The sequence below is a fragment of the Phoca vitulina genome, unplaced genomic scaffold (assembly GCF_004348235.1).
Source record: "Phoca vitulina isolate PV1807 unplaced genomic scaffold, GSC_HSeal_1.0 scaffold7, whole genome shotgun sequence".
Classification (NCBI taxonomy): Eukaryota; Metazoa; Chordata; class Mammalia; order Carnivora; family Phocidae; genus Phoca; species Phoca vitulina.
Window position 1 is genome coordinate 5825039 of NW_022589710.1, and position 16308 is coordinate 5841346.

At 36.1% G+C, this 16308-nt stretch overlaps 1 pseudogene; it reads right to left on the bottom strand.

Annotated features, from left to right (window-relative positions):
• Positions 1-3127: 3127 nt before the first annotated feature.
• LOC116632866 lies at positions 3128-6630 on the bottom strand (annotated as a pseudogene).
• Positions 6631-16308: the final 9678 nt, after the last annotated feature.

Here is a 16308-nt window from a genome sequence, read left to right on the forward strand (position 1 = left end):
AATAGAAGGATGCAAATCTATGTTTTCTGGAAAGCTTGGTGAGATTTTTATATTTTTATTCTGCCTGTTCAAATTACAAGAAAATAATATTATCTCCCCTATGTCAGATGCTCAGTTATGCACCACTGAGAGTTTGAATTCCAAATGGTTAATTTTGAAACTTCACACTAATCTTTGCTTAAAGATTGATCCTTCTGTCCCTATCATAATATAATTCAAAAGACATTAATATTTGAGGGCCTTGGAATTGAGGAAAGATACATTAGTAAAACTGAGCCTCTTTTAAACTCTTTCCATTTTACCATGAGTAAAATCTGTCAATTTAAATCTCAAAGAGTTGAATTTCTCTTTGAAATAGTCACTAGGAGTCTCCAGAATATGTTAAACATTAGATTATCAGTTCTTAACAAAAATAAATAAGGATTTGTATTTGGGAGAATAAAATATATGAATATGAAATAAAACACAAGATTTTCCCCCTATTTTTCTGCCTATACAAATAATATAAGACTTAAAGTTGGTAGGCTGAGTGACTACTTTGTACATTTTTTACTATTGTGTGACCTCAGGTATTTGCCTCTTTCTCCATATGTAAACTACAAGTAATCAGAGTTATCCCCAATCTGGCACATTCACAAAAATGTTATGAGGATTAGCTTAAAAACGATTGTAAAGAACTTTGTAAATGTGCATGTTTAAAGAGCCCTGTTTTACAAAGAAGGAAAACAAAGATACAGCTATAATAGAGTGGATTATTTGAGCTGGAATTGTGGAAGAAAAAAAATTTTCCCTGCAAAAAGAATAACAATACAATTGTTCCTAATGAGCAAATAATATTGTTTTATGATAGTTACTATTTTATTGTTACGTGAAATAATTTATGGCTGGCTATTAGATATCCTCATGTTTACATAACCTTCTATTTTATTGCCACTAGATTTAATCATCAAAATTTTAAAAATTGAATTTCATGCACGACATAATACATGTATCCCAAAACATACAAGCTTAAACAATAAAGATACTTAAAAACATTGCCATGAGTGAGAGAAATTAATTTCATGGCATTGACTTGAATGCCAGAATAATTTTAGGAGATGTCAACTATATAGAAAATTAAGTGTGAGACTTGCAAATTTAAACATATTCGAATCTGAATATATAAATCTCATTGTTCTCAGAATCATGCTGACATACCCTTATTACGCACATGCATAAGAAACTGTAAATTTAGAACTCTAACTGGTAATCCAAAATACAGTATGTGTACATTGAAGAAAAGTTTGTGTTGCTATGGGAACTTTGGCTTTGTTTACATTATATTGCAAACTATATTAGGTGCCTTGGTTCACCTTAATGACTACCTTCAGATATTGCTAATTATACTATTTTCCCTCATTCACTCTGATGATTAACTCCTTAAGGTTAATACTGCTCATCTTTATTGAGTTAGTTCATATTTTTCTTGAATACAGAAATATGAACTTACATTTACCTTCATTTGTGAAAATTGCATTATGCATGTCGCCATCACCTGTTCATTACATTAAGTAAAAGGAGTTTTAGCTTTTATGAAATTTGCAAAATTACATTTATGAAAATTATAAGCTTGACCTTGTTTGCCTATAGATACAACATATTCCAAATTGTAGAAAATAAAATTTTTTTGGATATAAAAATGTATAATTTCCTTATTCAGAATTTCTCATAGCATTTTTAAAGAGGAAATCTAGGCCATTAAAAAAATTGTTCACACTTTCAATGTATAAGCAAAGACATGATGAAATATTCATTACATGTATGCAGAATCACTTCTGAGTTAGTAGGACTCTATAGAGCTAGTTAGTAATGAATGTGCTATCATAAATATACCTATACAAGATACTGAATCTCAAGGCTTTAGTTACCTTTCCACATTTTCCAATTAAAAAACTTGAAAATCAGAAAAATTTTAGAATGAAAACTATGTATGGTTATTTTAATTAGGATAAACTGGGATTGCTATCTTTATTCAGAAATGATCCCGGGGTTTCTACTGTGTGCTAGATATGTGCTGGGCATGGGTGTTCATGGTAATATAGATAAGCTGTCATGAGGTTATAAATATTCAAGGAAGCAATTACAATATAGCCATTCAGATCCTGTATTTTATAAAGCTATTGTTAAATCCCTTAGGATTTTTTTTTTTTCCCTTCAGGAGCATATTTATTCTGTTTGAGAAGATACATCAAGTGGTCTCTGAGCTACAAAGGGTAAAAAAAATTCTCTTATTACAAGTTGACATAAGTAAAAGGTAAAACATTTTCTCCAACAGTATGAACCACATAGCCAGAAAGAGATATATGTTTAGTATAAATAACTTCATTCCTGATCCTCTATGTCTACTTTTATAACTTCAAGCAGATAATAAATTAAGTCAAAATGCACTATAATACACACACACACACACACTACATATGTATAATATAAGATATAAAATGCACTCTAATATTTGGTAAACTTCAGGACCAGTATCCTTAGTACACCACAACATACACTTTAATATCCCAAAGAATGAAGACTTGCAAGTAGATATTTTAAACATACTAATCTACAGCTACAAAATTTTACTCTTGATAGCATTTACCCTTTGGGGGAGTCTTTCAGTCTCCAAGGGATAAAAGCAGAGAAAAGAAGTATGTACACTAGAGGGGTTCAGAACAATTCTCCCCAAAATGTGCTACTTTGGCATGTGGATTATTTTGAGCTGAAGGCAATCAAGACCCAGCAGACTCAAGAAAAACTTTTACCTCTCCCTTAAACTACCTAAAAAAATTTACATAGGGGGCCTAGCCCAGTTAAAGAGCTATAACCAAGAGATAATTTTTTATCTGAATGACTCATCTGTATGGCAGGACAAACATCTAATTGCTAAACATCTGCTCTTTTTATCCTGTGAATCACCCTCCTCCCCTTGGAAGTCCCTGGCCTCTATCTCATTCCTCTGGTGGAGATGGCATATAAGCCTCAACTGCCTGACTTATCCCCACATCTCATATTTTTATGGGATCTCCATATGCATGTAATTAAATTTGTTTTTCTCCCATTCATCTGTTTTATGTTAATTTGATTATTAGACCAGCCAATGAAACCCAGAACAGTAGAAGGAAAAATCTTTCCTCCCCAACAACAACAGTCCACATTGCAAAGGCTATAAAGATTTGCAGCACAGGGGCACCTGGCTGGCTCAGTCAGTAGAGCATGCAACACCTGGTCTCAGGGTTGTAGTTTTGAGCCTATGTTGAGTGCAGAGATTACTTAAAAATAAAATCTTTAAAAATTAAAAAAGGTTTGCAGTACAGTAAGAAGGTGTCCCTATTCCTTCACATTGCATAGAAATTATGTGAATTATGTTGCCTATCTCTTGCCACGTTCTGCTCTGTTGGTCAAATACTAAGAAGCAATGCTTCCAACTGGAGTATCTGCAGAGTTGCAGTCTGCCAAAGGGAACAACTCAACAGCAAAATCTTTGAAATTGTCAAAGTGGGACTCCAGTTGTCTTTAAGGATATTCATTTTATTTTTTTTTAAGATTTTATTTATTTATTTGACATATAGAGACACAGAGAGAGAGGGAACACAAGTAGGGGGAACTGGAGAGGGAGAGGCTTCCCGCTGAGCAGGGAGCCCAATGTGGGGCTTGATCCCAGGACCCTGGGATCATGACCTGAGCCGAAGGCAGACGCTTAACGACTGAGCCACCCAGGCGCCCCTCCTCTTTTTATTTATTTTTTATTTTATTATTTATTTATTTATTTATTTATTTATTTATTTTTCTTTAAGGATATTCAGACAGGCAAGTCCTTGACTACTAATGTTGCAGTGATAGATTCTGGTGTGAAAAGTAACTTTTGGTGGCTTAAATAGATAATTGGATGAAAATGTGATATCCAGAAAAACCACACCACCTTCATGCACGCAATCTGGTGGACCAAACACAGTTAATCTCCATTCATAAATGTTATCTCCTTTGGGCCCAGCATGGTGGTAGGGAGGAGGAACATGGATGACTTCAGTTAGCTCCTTCTGAAGTCTTTTCACATTAGCAGATAATTCAGCAGTGATTTTTCTAGAGAGTTTGGTGCTTTTTGTTTTTGTTTTGTTTTGTTTTTTGTTTTTTCCTGGGTGACAGAAGACTTTCTTTATTCTTTTTTTCAGGCTCTGGAGCAGCAAGGTCTCTTTGATCTGCCTCTGAACTACCACTGCTGGTGCTGGGGCTATCAACATTGAATCTTTGCCTATCATCAGACATGTTAGTCAAGTTACTTCTTGGAAAATTCGACTGCTCATCTGGCCTATTCATACAGTCCTACAGTGTGGGAGGAAGAGAGTGGGGAAAAACCCTTCCTTAAGGAAATGCAGGCAGCTGGGAGTGGGGGTTGAGAGAGTAGGGAAAAAAAGAAGCCAAGGAGATTTGGGCTGAGGAGTGTGTAAAATTAAAAGTAGGGGGGATTGTGCCCCTTAGGAATTTTTTTAAGGATAATTATTTTTTTAAGGGCATGGCCATTGATGATATTTGCAGGCAGGTTGGTTCAGGTCAAGAAGCAGGGGTTTGTGGAGAGAAGTTTTATGTATGATTCAGGAGTGATAGATACACAATATTCTGCCTTTGTCAAAACCCATAGGACTTTTTATAGCACTAGAATGAATTTTAATGTATGCAAATAAAAAAAATCTTTTAGAAGGTTGGGAGATCTCAGAATGGAATGCATACTGTCACAAAACAGTCTAACTGTATGACATTAACAAAACAACCTCATTGCAGGGATGGGTGGTAAAGGTTCTGGCCTTTGTAAGTTTGGAAATCAGTGGAATCTGTAAGACCAAAAGCAAAGGAATTGCACATAAACAATTATAACTTCAGTTCATATTTGTTTTCCATAAAGGTATGGGCTAACAAATCTGAAGCCACTATGCATATATATTAAAATTGAACAGTTAGGTAGATGGATGGCAGATGGTAGAAGCCAAGTTTCTCACTGTTAGAGCTGGAGAATACAGGCAAATAAGAAAAGGCTAGTATGATCTATTTGGTAATAAAATAGAATAGGAGACATCAACATACATTCATTTTAGCTTAATATAGAGACAGAAGGATACATATAGAATATTTATAGATATGTGTATATACAAAATTAATATAAACCCATGTATTTTCTTACTCTGTTAAATGAGAGGGCCTAGAAGCAAGAACACCTATTAGCAACAAGCACACTTAGCACACTTAACATGTAGATCTTGGTTTCTAGAGCCACTCTCTGATTAAAGGAACTAGGGCTCCTTGGAGAAAAAGCTGATTCTAGGACTGGGAAGGGAATATACAAGATGAGCCTGGAGAAGCTTATAGTGTCATAAAGTAAGGAAGTACTCACCACACACACACACAGTGATGGCAGTATGTCAAAGGATACAGAAGCCAACTGAAATAGCTCCTGATGGCCAAAGCTGAAATGATTTGAGCATCAAAATACATAGTAGTGAATTATAATCCAAAGTATAAGATAAATATCCATGAATCAATCCTGATATAAATTGTTGAGTAAATAAACAAATGGGGGTGAATAGACAAATCTGTGTAGTAGAATTCCAAATGATTTATGTAGAGACTCTACCCTCAAGGAGATGGAGTATAACTCCTTATATCTTAAGTGTGGGCTACACATAGTGACTTCCTTCCAAAAGGTACAGAATGAAAAGGTGGGGAAAAAGAGTAATTTCACAGTGGAGAAACCTGACCAATACTGCCTGAGCCAGGTGATCAAGGTTAACAGAAACAGTGACAAGTCATATCAATAGTATGTATTCGTGATATATGATAAGAATGTCACTGCAGCCTTGTGATCTTCCTCTCTAAAACATATAACCCCACACTAGAGGGACATTGAATAAAATAACTTACCAGCATTCCTCCCATCTGGCAGGATCATCAAACACAAGGAAAGGTGAGTAACTGTCACAACCAAGAGGAACTAACCTCAGGAGACCCGACAGCTATTGTGATGTCTTGGGTGGAACTGTGGAATAGAAAAGAGCCTTTGGCAAACAATAAGGAAATGTGAACAAAACATGGACTTTAGTTAATAATAATGGATCAGTATTTGTTCATTAATTGCGACATATGTACTATACTAATATAAGATGTTTATAATAGGAGAAACAATATGTAGTATATGGTAGTTCTCTGTACTACTTCTGAAACTTTTCAGTAAATCTAAAACTATTCTAAAATAAAAGGTTATATAGACAAATCTTTACTAAACACTCTATTGGATCCCATTCCTGCATTCTATCAAGCCAGACTGTCTTTCATTCTTTATTTCCAGTGAACCTGAGGTCTGCAGGTCTGGCTCAGTCAGATCAACTCTCACCAAGGGTAGAGGGAATGTGAAAGCAGCTTAAGCTGACAGAGTCCATCAGGCTTTCTTTTAAAAAATTTCTGGTGCTATATATCTATCCTGTCTCTTCTGTTCTTCTCCCTTGGTTGCTTTATAACTTCTCATTTTTCATAACTTTCTTGTCATGGATTGTTTACCATTATCTGCATCTATAGCCCTGATAGTGACTACTTGCAGACTTTGTTTTTGTTTTTTGGGTTTTCTTTTTTCCTTCAAAATTTTATTTAAATTCTAGTTAGTTAACATATAGTGTAATATTGGTTTTAGAAGTAGAATTTAGTGATTCATCACTTACATTAACACCCAGTGCTCATCACACCAAGTGCCCTCCTTAATGCCCATCACCCATTTAGCCCACACCCCACTCCCCTCCCCTCCAGCAACCCTTAGTTTGTTCTCTATAGTTAAGAGTCTCTTATGGTTTGCTTCCCTCTCTTTTTTTCCCCTCCCCTATGTTCATCTGTTTTGTTTCTTAAATTCCACATATGAGTGAAATATTATGGTATTTATCTTTCTCTGACTTATTTCACTTAGCATAATACACTCTAGCTCCATCCACATTGTTGCAACTGGCAAGATTTCATTCTTTTTGATGGCTGAGTAATACTCCATTGTATATGTTTACCACCTTTTCTTTATCCATTCATCAGTCGATGGACATTTGTGCTCTTTCCACAATTTGGCTATCGCTGATAATGCTTACTTGCAGACTTTGAATGTACTACATGCTTAAGCCTTTCTATTTAAGTAGGTGTGTATGTGTTTGTGTGTGTGTGTGTGTGTGTGTGTGTATTGGTAATGTTTTATTTATTTAAAGTAAGTCTCTTTCCTACCTCTCTCCATAGCATCCCGTTCCACCAATTTTGAATATTTTGTTTTGATTTTTATTATTTTACCTTCACCAGACTTTGATCACACTATATCTTTATACAATAATTTATTAAATACTTGATAAGAAAGATAAGGAATTTTATGTAAGTACCTTGTCTCTCAATTTTTATCTCCCATGCTATATTTTTTTAGTTTTATTATATTGTTATCATAGTATTTGCTACATTAACTGCTATGCTATTCACCACATACTTGTAAATGACATACTTAAACCAATTTTTGAAAAAACTTTAAATTTACAGAAATGTTATAAGAATAGTACAGAAAATGTCTAGATATTTTTATATTTACCAATTTTAAAAATTTTAATATTTTACCACATTTTCTGTATCACCTCATGCATACTTTCTCTCTCTCATATATATGTATGATTTATTTTTCTAACTCATTTGAGAGTTGGTTATATATATATATGAAGACTTTTCCTCCTTTAAAACTTGTGTAATTAGTGTTTGTTTCTTAGGAAAAAATTTCTCTTATGTAATCCAAGTATAGTTATCAAATTTAAGAAACTTAACTCTGATAGAATGTTTTTATGCCTTTTAAAAAATGCTCCCAATAATGTCTTTTACAGTATTTTATTTAAAGTTTATTTTTTTAGTAATCTCTACACCCAGCATAGGGCTTGAACTCATAACCCCCAGAACAAGAGTCACATGGTCTTCCAAATGAGCCAACCAGGCACCCCTTTTATAATATTTCCTAACACTGGTAGAGTATACACTCTAGGATCGTGTATTATATTTAATTTCTATGTCTTTTTCATTTGTTTACTTTAAGTTGGAAACTTCCTCAGACATTGAAAATATATTTTTTAATATATTTTTAAATATTTTATTTTTATGTAATCTCTATACCCAATGTGGGGTTCAAACTCAAAACCTTAAGATCAAGAGTCACATGCTCTACTGACTCAGCCAGCCAGGCACCCCCAGACTTTTTAAAAATCTTTCATAACATTGACCTATTTTAAGGCCATTTATTCTATAGAATGTTCCTCAATTTAGGGTTGTCTGATTTTTCTTTATGATTAGACTTAGGTTGTGCCCACCTGGCTGGAATACAACAAAAGAGAGATCCTTTTCATGATATCATATTCATGGGTCCATATTGTTGATATTAATTTTGATCATCTGGTTCTCCACTGCATGATTACTATTCTCTTCTTGTACCCAATAAGCAATTCTGCAGGGAGGCATTTAAGAACCATGTAAATATCTTGCTGTTTATCATAATTTTACCTTTAGATTTAGCATCCATTGGCGATTCTTATTTGAACCACTCTTAACTATGAGGGTTGCAAAACAACAATTTTCCAGTTCTGTCATTCTGTCTGTATTTGTGGTATCATCTTACTGTAATGGAGATAATGTTCTTCCTATCTGCCTGTCTATATGTATGTATGTATGTATGTATGTGTCATCTCTCTATCATCTATCATCATTTCTCTCCATCTCTCCACCTATCATCTATTTATCAATCTATCATCTATCTATTTATCATCTTTCATCAGTATGGACTTATGGATTCTATTTTAATCATTGGGTTGTACTCCATTACTGCCTTATTTATTTTGAGTCTCAAATTGTTCCAGATTTGACCAACAGGAGACTCTGTGCTCTGGCTTCTCTATCTTGGCATTTGTCTCATCCTTTTTTTGGATACTATCCCCTTACACGATAAGATGTTTTAGACTCATTTTGTACTTTTGTTGACTCACCTTTGATCCTTTTGTGGCAGTAGATATGCTCATTATTGGTGATTATTGCCTCCAGACCCTTTCAACAGAGCTATGATATGTATGTATATACGAAATTAAGAGTGCATACTGATGCCTTCAATTGCAAACCGAACCTATAGGGTTTTTTTTTTTTTAAAGATTTTATTTATTTGAGAGAGAGAGAGCATGAGAGAGGGGAGGGTCAGAGGGAGAAGCAGACTCCCCGCCGAGCAGGGAGCCCGATGCGGGACTCGATCCCGGGACGCCAGGATCATGACCTGAGCCGAAGGCAGTCGCTTAACCAACTGAGCCACTCAGGCGCCCCCGAACCTATAGGGTTTTTTATATTTGTATCTCCCTTCTTCCACAGGGAAAACCCTAACTCACAACAATATCAACTCATTTGTTCGATTTTCTGTACATAGAATAACAAATGTACTAAGAAGAGTTCAAAATTTCTTAGTTCTTTCTCTTCCCTAGAGTGACAGTATATAACCAGAGCGTTGTGTCCAAAACTTACTTGCATTATTATATTTTCCTTCTTCAGTGCATTTATGTCCTTTATTTGAAATACTGTTGGGTTCTTCCTTCCTTTCTTCCTTTCTTATTTATTTATTTATTTGGTTTGCATTGGTTTTAGGTGTTTACCCCCATTCTTGTTAGGTGTTGATTTAGTTTAAGTTTTTGATTATGAATACTTCCAAATAGAAACTATTAAAGGTACACTCAGAACAGTCTCACTCCATCCCTTATTCCTTCCATGTGATTCTTTCCACTCTGTATATATAGATAACCAGTTTTATCATTCTGTTTTATATTTCATGTTTTTATTTAAAAAAACCAGATTTTATATATTTTCTTTAAACTATACTTACCCTGTTCAAACTGCTGTGTGGTTTCTCTCTCCTGTTTAGATTCTGACTGACACACTTTCATCACAGTATATCTTCAAATAATAGTATACCATTTCCCTTCTACCATTTTTGTGCTATTTTTGCCATACATTTTATTTCTACCTAAAATTTTAAATGAATTTTTAATATTTGTTTTAATCACTTAATTTTCTTCTACAGAAGTTAAAATATTTTATGTCTAATTCATTGTTCATCTAGTGAATTTATCTTTTCACATATTGTATTTATTTCTCTAGAGTTTTATATTTTTGTTATGTACTTCATGTTTTACCTCATTATGTTCATGTTACTCTTTAAATTCTTGAACATATTCTTTTATACCTATTTGAAAGTTAGTTTATTCTAATTTTTTCATCTTTGTCACTTGTGGTCTTTTTGTGCTGATTTTTCTTTTAGCTACAGATTTAATTTTCTTGCTTTCTCACATATGTAACAATATTTTATTGAATGCTCTACATTATAAACTTCATGCTGCTGAGTGTTGTATTTTTTAAATTTTACTTCCAATTGTTTGTTATTATGTAACTTTGTTCTCCCAGGCAGTTAAGTTCCTTACAGTTCTGTTTTATCCTATCAGGACTTTCTTTGAAGCTGTGGCAGAGTAGTTTGGGACAGTCTTTACATTAGACCTAGTTTAGCTCTCTTGGTGTCTCTATTGAATGCTCTAGGTGTTCAGTGAATGAGGAATCTACACTCTGATTTTTGGGAACTTGAACTTTTCACACCCCTTTGTAATTTCTGGGAATTGTTTGACACACACTCCCTGTTGTCTTTGCCTCAAACTACACCTGTATGACTGAACTCTGCTTGGGATCTACCTCTGCACAGTATGGTCCAGAAAGTTCTTCCAGGCAGAAATCCAGTTTGATTATAAAGCTCACTTAATTTTTTCTCTTAGTGATCAGAGTCATATGATGCCTGTTGTACAATGTCTAAAAGCACTTTATTTGTATTTTCCCATTTTCCTAGTTGGTAATGGTAGGTGGTAAGTCCTGTACTGTTTTCTCCATCATGGTAGAAGCATAAACCTCTGTAGTCATCTGAATTCTGTCTTGAAACAGTGGCAGTTTTTTTCTTCTAATTCTCTTCCAAATACCGTCAGCTTACAATTTATTTCCTTCTGTTCTTTTGCCATCTCTTCTTTGAGTTCTGTATTTCTGTCTTCCTTCAGAGGGGAGTTTGTTTTATTATGTTTTTAAAATTTTTGCCAAAATGTTTTGCTACAATTGTATTTTCTCTGTAGTATTTTTTTTCCTGCTGAGTATTCTCTTTGTTGTCTATGTTGTACTTTTTTCTCCTTTTAATGTCTGTGCTATTTATTTTTTATTATTCATCACTGACTGATTTTGTATTTCCTCAACTAGCTATTTGCGGGAGATTTTTAGGCTGGGGAACAGTCAGAATAGATTTGTAAGTTTGCTAGGTTTTCACAACACAAAGTCTCTTCTACTCAAATGCCAGAGAAAGACATTTTCAGAACATGTGCAGCGTTTGTTATTCTTTGTATCTTCCTGCCTCCTCTGTTCTTGGCACCAGACTGGGTCAGTAATGTTATTGCTGACACAGTCCAGCTCACCTCAGTACATGTACCCACAACAGAAATAAGAGTATAGTTTTTGCATTTCAGTGCATAGCTCTTTCCTTCAGGGCTTGTATTTTTTGGTGGAACTTTTTGAGATTTGATGTTACAAGGTGATCTTCCTACTAAGATTCTGTAACTTCTTAAAAATTTTTAAATTTTTTAAAAAGATTTTATTTTATTTATTTTAGAGAGAGAGCAGGGGGGAGAGGAGAAGGAGAGGGAGAGAGAGAATCTTCAGCAGTCTCCTTGCTAAGGGCATAACTCCACATTAGGCTCGATCTCATCACCCTGAGATCATGACTTGAACCAAAGTCAAAAGCCAGACATTTAAGCTATTGGGCCACACATGTGCCTCATCCATAACTTTTTATTTTTATTTTATCTCACATGGCTTTGAGATCTTGCTCATCAATTTGGAAACTCTAGATTATAAGTGTCTTCCAATTTAGCAATTGTGACAGTTTTTTTAAATTTTTTTAATTGAGTTTCAATTATTTTTAAGGGAAGAAATAGAGAATGCTGATTCATATAGCTATATTAATACCAGAGGTAAGAATCAATTTGTTGATTGTTTAATGCCTTTTAAATGTCATGCTTTAATGCCTTTATGCAGTTGCAATTTATAAAATGGAACATACATCTTGAATGCACTGTAGATGCTGGATGATCAGTGGTATGAGACTAAAATTATGGGATCAAAGACCCCAGATGGAGGTTGGTAATGTAGTGCATAATGACGATGAATACACTGTCAAAAATGAAGGAGAATGTCAAGAATGGTATTGAAGAAGGAACAGAAATGTCAGAGTTGAATGACTACTTACAAACTGAGAAACATGCAGAAGGCAGTTATCCACATGGGATAATTAATCCAGGCCAGGTGAGGGGAAGAGATACTATGTCAATGACAAAAGAACTTGGAACTCAGAGAAAGCCTATGATCTTTTTCCACCATAGTAAGAACCAACAGCACCTTAGCCAGTGTGGTGCCAACACAGGTGTGCATTTATATATGGCTAATACTCCTTGGCAATAGTGCTATGCTAAGCATACTGGGAGTTTCAAAGAGTTTGTCTGTGTTTGTGTCCATGATAGAGAAAGGTTTTAAAAAGTATCCTTTTATTTCTCTTTCTATATGTTATTCTGTTCCATGGTACCAATAAGCTTTATACTTCTAGTTTATGGATATAAGTTAACTGCCTTTATGGCATAATTTCCAGACTAATACAGTCATACCAGATCTTTACTTTTGTGAAATTGCTCAGGAAGATTATTTGAAGTTTATGGCAAGAATAACTTAAGTGGGGAGAGGGGCGGAGCAAGATGGCGGAAGAGTAGGAGACCTAGATTTCCTCTGGTCTCAGGAATTCAGCTGGATGGGGATCAAACCATTCTGAACATCTACAAACTCAACAGGAGATCGGAGAAAAGAATAGCAACAACTCTCTGAACAGAAAAGCGACCACTTTCTGGAAGGTAGGACGTGCGGAGAAGTGAGTCTGAGGCAATATTTGATATTTGGGAGGATAGACAGCGGGGGAGGGGCCTCCGTCGGCCGCTTCTGGCAAGAAGAAGCTGCGGAGCACAAAATCAGAACTTTTAGAAGTCGGCTCCGCTGAGGGACGTCGCTCCAGTGGCTAAGCGGGGGGTGGAACCCTCGTGGGACAGTGTGGTCTCAGGACCCTCGGGGTCACAGAAAGACCCGGGGTGCCTGAGTGCGGCAGAGCTCCCAGGTATCAGAGTGGGGAAGCCGGCTGCAGAGATGGAGCCCAGGCGCGGGCTCTCAGCTCGGGGTTGCCATAAACCGTGATCCGCGGCACAGTCGGACCACTGCTCCTCCAGCAGGGACCCAACAAGCGGCAGATCCGGGGAGACTCACCTTCTTCCCCCAGGAGGAGAGGCGCGGGAGCGCACCGCAGGGATCTGCGGGGTTTGGAGACTCCACACGGGGTCGGGTGCCAGAGATAGAAACGCGGGGTCACAGGCTGCATGAGCACGGAGTGAGGCCGGAGATGGGGGAGACGGGAGTGACTGACTGCTTTTCTCTGGGAGCTCACTGAGGAGCAGGGCCCCGAGTTCTCAGCTCCTCTGAGGCGGAGATTGGGAGGCCGCCATTTTCACTCTCAGCCTCCAAAGCTGTACGGAAAGCTTGCAGGGAACAAAAGTTCCGCAGAGCAAACCCCAGCCGATTACTTAGCCCGAACCGGGCAAGGGCGGGGCAATTCCGCCTCCGGCAAAGACATTTGGGAACCACGGCAACAGGCCCCTCCCCCAGAAGTTCAGTGAGAACAGCCAGCCAAGACCAAGTTTACCAATCAATGAGAACGGCAGAACTCCAGCGCTAGGGGAATACTGCACATAGAATCCATGGCTTTTTACCATGATTCTTTAGTCTTTCAAAGTTAATTTTTTTTTAACTGTCTTTTTTTTTTTTAATTTTTCTTTTTCCCTTTTTCAACCAACATCTTATCAATCCCTTTTTTTAAAAAAACATTTTTATTTTTCATTTTTAGAGTCATATTCTATCCCTTCATAGTAGTTACCCGTATTTTTGGCATATATATATAAGTTGTTCTCTCTTTAAAATTTTGAGATAGTTTCTTCTAACAGATCAAAATATACCCTAAATCTCTAGTGTATGGTTTTTTTCTACTCCTCTGCCTGATCACATTCTCTCCTTTTTCTTTTCTTTTTTTTTAAATCCTCTTCTTTCTTTTTTCAAACAACTTCTTATCAATTCCTTCTATAAAATTTTTTATAATTTCCATCTTTAGTCATATTCCATCCCTTCATCATATCAACCCTTATTTTTGTACATATATAAGTTTTTCTTTCTTTAAAATTTTGGGAGGCACTTTCTTCTAACAGACCAAAATACACCCAAAATCTAGTGTGTGGCACTGATCTATATACCAGCCTGATCATATTTGATCATATTCTGTTTTTTTTGTTTTGTTTTGTTCTGTTTTTGTTTGTTTTTATCTTTATCTTTTTCTTTTTTTCTTTTTTTTTTCTTTTTCCTTTTTTCTCTCTTTCCCTTTCTTTTCCCCCTGCTTGAGGTCTTTTCTGATTCATTTAGAGTATATTTTCTGGGGACGTTGTTACCCTGTTAGCATTTTGTTCTCTCATTCATCTATTCTCCTCTGGACAAAATGACAAGACGGAAAAAATCACCTCAACAAAAAGAATAAGAGGTAGTACCGACTGCCAGGGACCTACTCAATACGGACATTAGTACAATGTCGGATCTAGAGTTCAGAATCATCACTTTAAAGGTACTAGCTGGGCTTGAAAAAAACATGGAAGTTACTACAGAAACCCTTTCTGGAGAAGTAAAAGAACTAAAATCTAACCAAGTCGAAATCAAAAGGCTATTAATGAGGTGCAATCAAATATGGGGGCGCTAACTGCTAGGATAAATGAGGCAGAAGAAAGAATCAGTGAGATAGAAGACCAAATGATGGAAAATAAAGAAGCTGAGAAAAAGAGAGATAAACAACTACTGGATCACGAGGGTAGAATTCGAGAGATAAGCGATACCATAAGACGCTTAGATAAGCGATACCATAAGACCAATTAGAATAATTGGGATCCCAGAAGAAGAAGAAAGAGAGAGAGGGGCAGAAGGTATAATGGAGCAAATTATAGCAGAGAACTTCCCTAATTTGGGGAAGGAAACAGGCATCAAAATCCAGGAAGCACAGAGAATCCCTCTCAAAATCAATAAAAATAGGTCAACACCCCGACATCTAATAGTAAAACTTACGAGTCTCAGAGACAAAGAGAAAATCCTGAAAGCAGCTCGGGAGAAGAGATATAACCTACAATGGTAGAAACATTAGATTGGCAACAGACCTATCCACAGAGACCTGGCAGGCCAGAAAGGACTGGCAGGATATATTCAGAGCACTAAATGAGAAAAATATGCAGCCAAGAATACTATATCCAGCTAGGCTTTCATTGAAAATTGAAGGAGAGATAAAAAGCTTCCAGGACAAACAAAAACTAAAGGAATTTGCAAACACAAAACCAGCCCTACAAGAAATCTTGAAAGGGGTCCTCTAAGCAAAGAGAGACCCTAAAAGCAACATAGACCAGAAAGGAACACAGACAATATACAGTAACAGTCACCTTATCAGCAATACAATGGCACTAAATTCCTATCTTTCAATAGTTACCCTGAATGTAAATGGGCTAAACGCCCCAATCAAAAGACACAAGCTATCAGATTGGATTAAAAAACAAGACCCATAGATATGCTGTCTGCAAGAGACTCATTTTAAACCCAAAGACACCCCCAGATTGAAAGTGAGGGGGTGGAAAACCATTTACCATGCTAATGGACACCAAAAGAAAGCTGGGGTGGCAATCCTTATATCAGACAAATTAGATTTTAAACCAAAGACTGTAATAAGAGATGAGGAAGGACACTATATCCTACTTAAAGGGTCTATCCAACAAGAAGTTCTAACAATTGTAAATATCTATGCCCCTAACATGGGAGCAGCCAATTATATAAGCCAATTAATAACAAAAGCAAAGAAACACATCGACAACAATACAATAATAGTGGGGGATTTAACACCCCCCTCACTGAAATGGACAGATCATCTAAGCAAAAGATCAACAAGGAAATAAAGGCTTTAAATGACACACTGGACCAAATGGACTTCACAGACATATTCAGAACATTCCATCCCAAAGCAACAGAATACACATTCTTCTCTAGTACCCATGGAACATTCTCCAGAATCGATCACATCCTAGG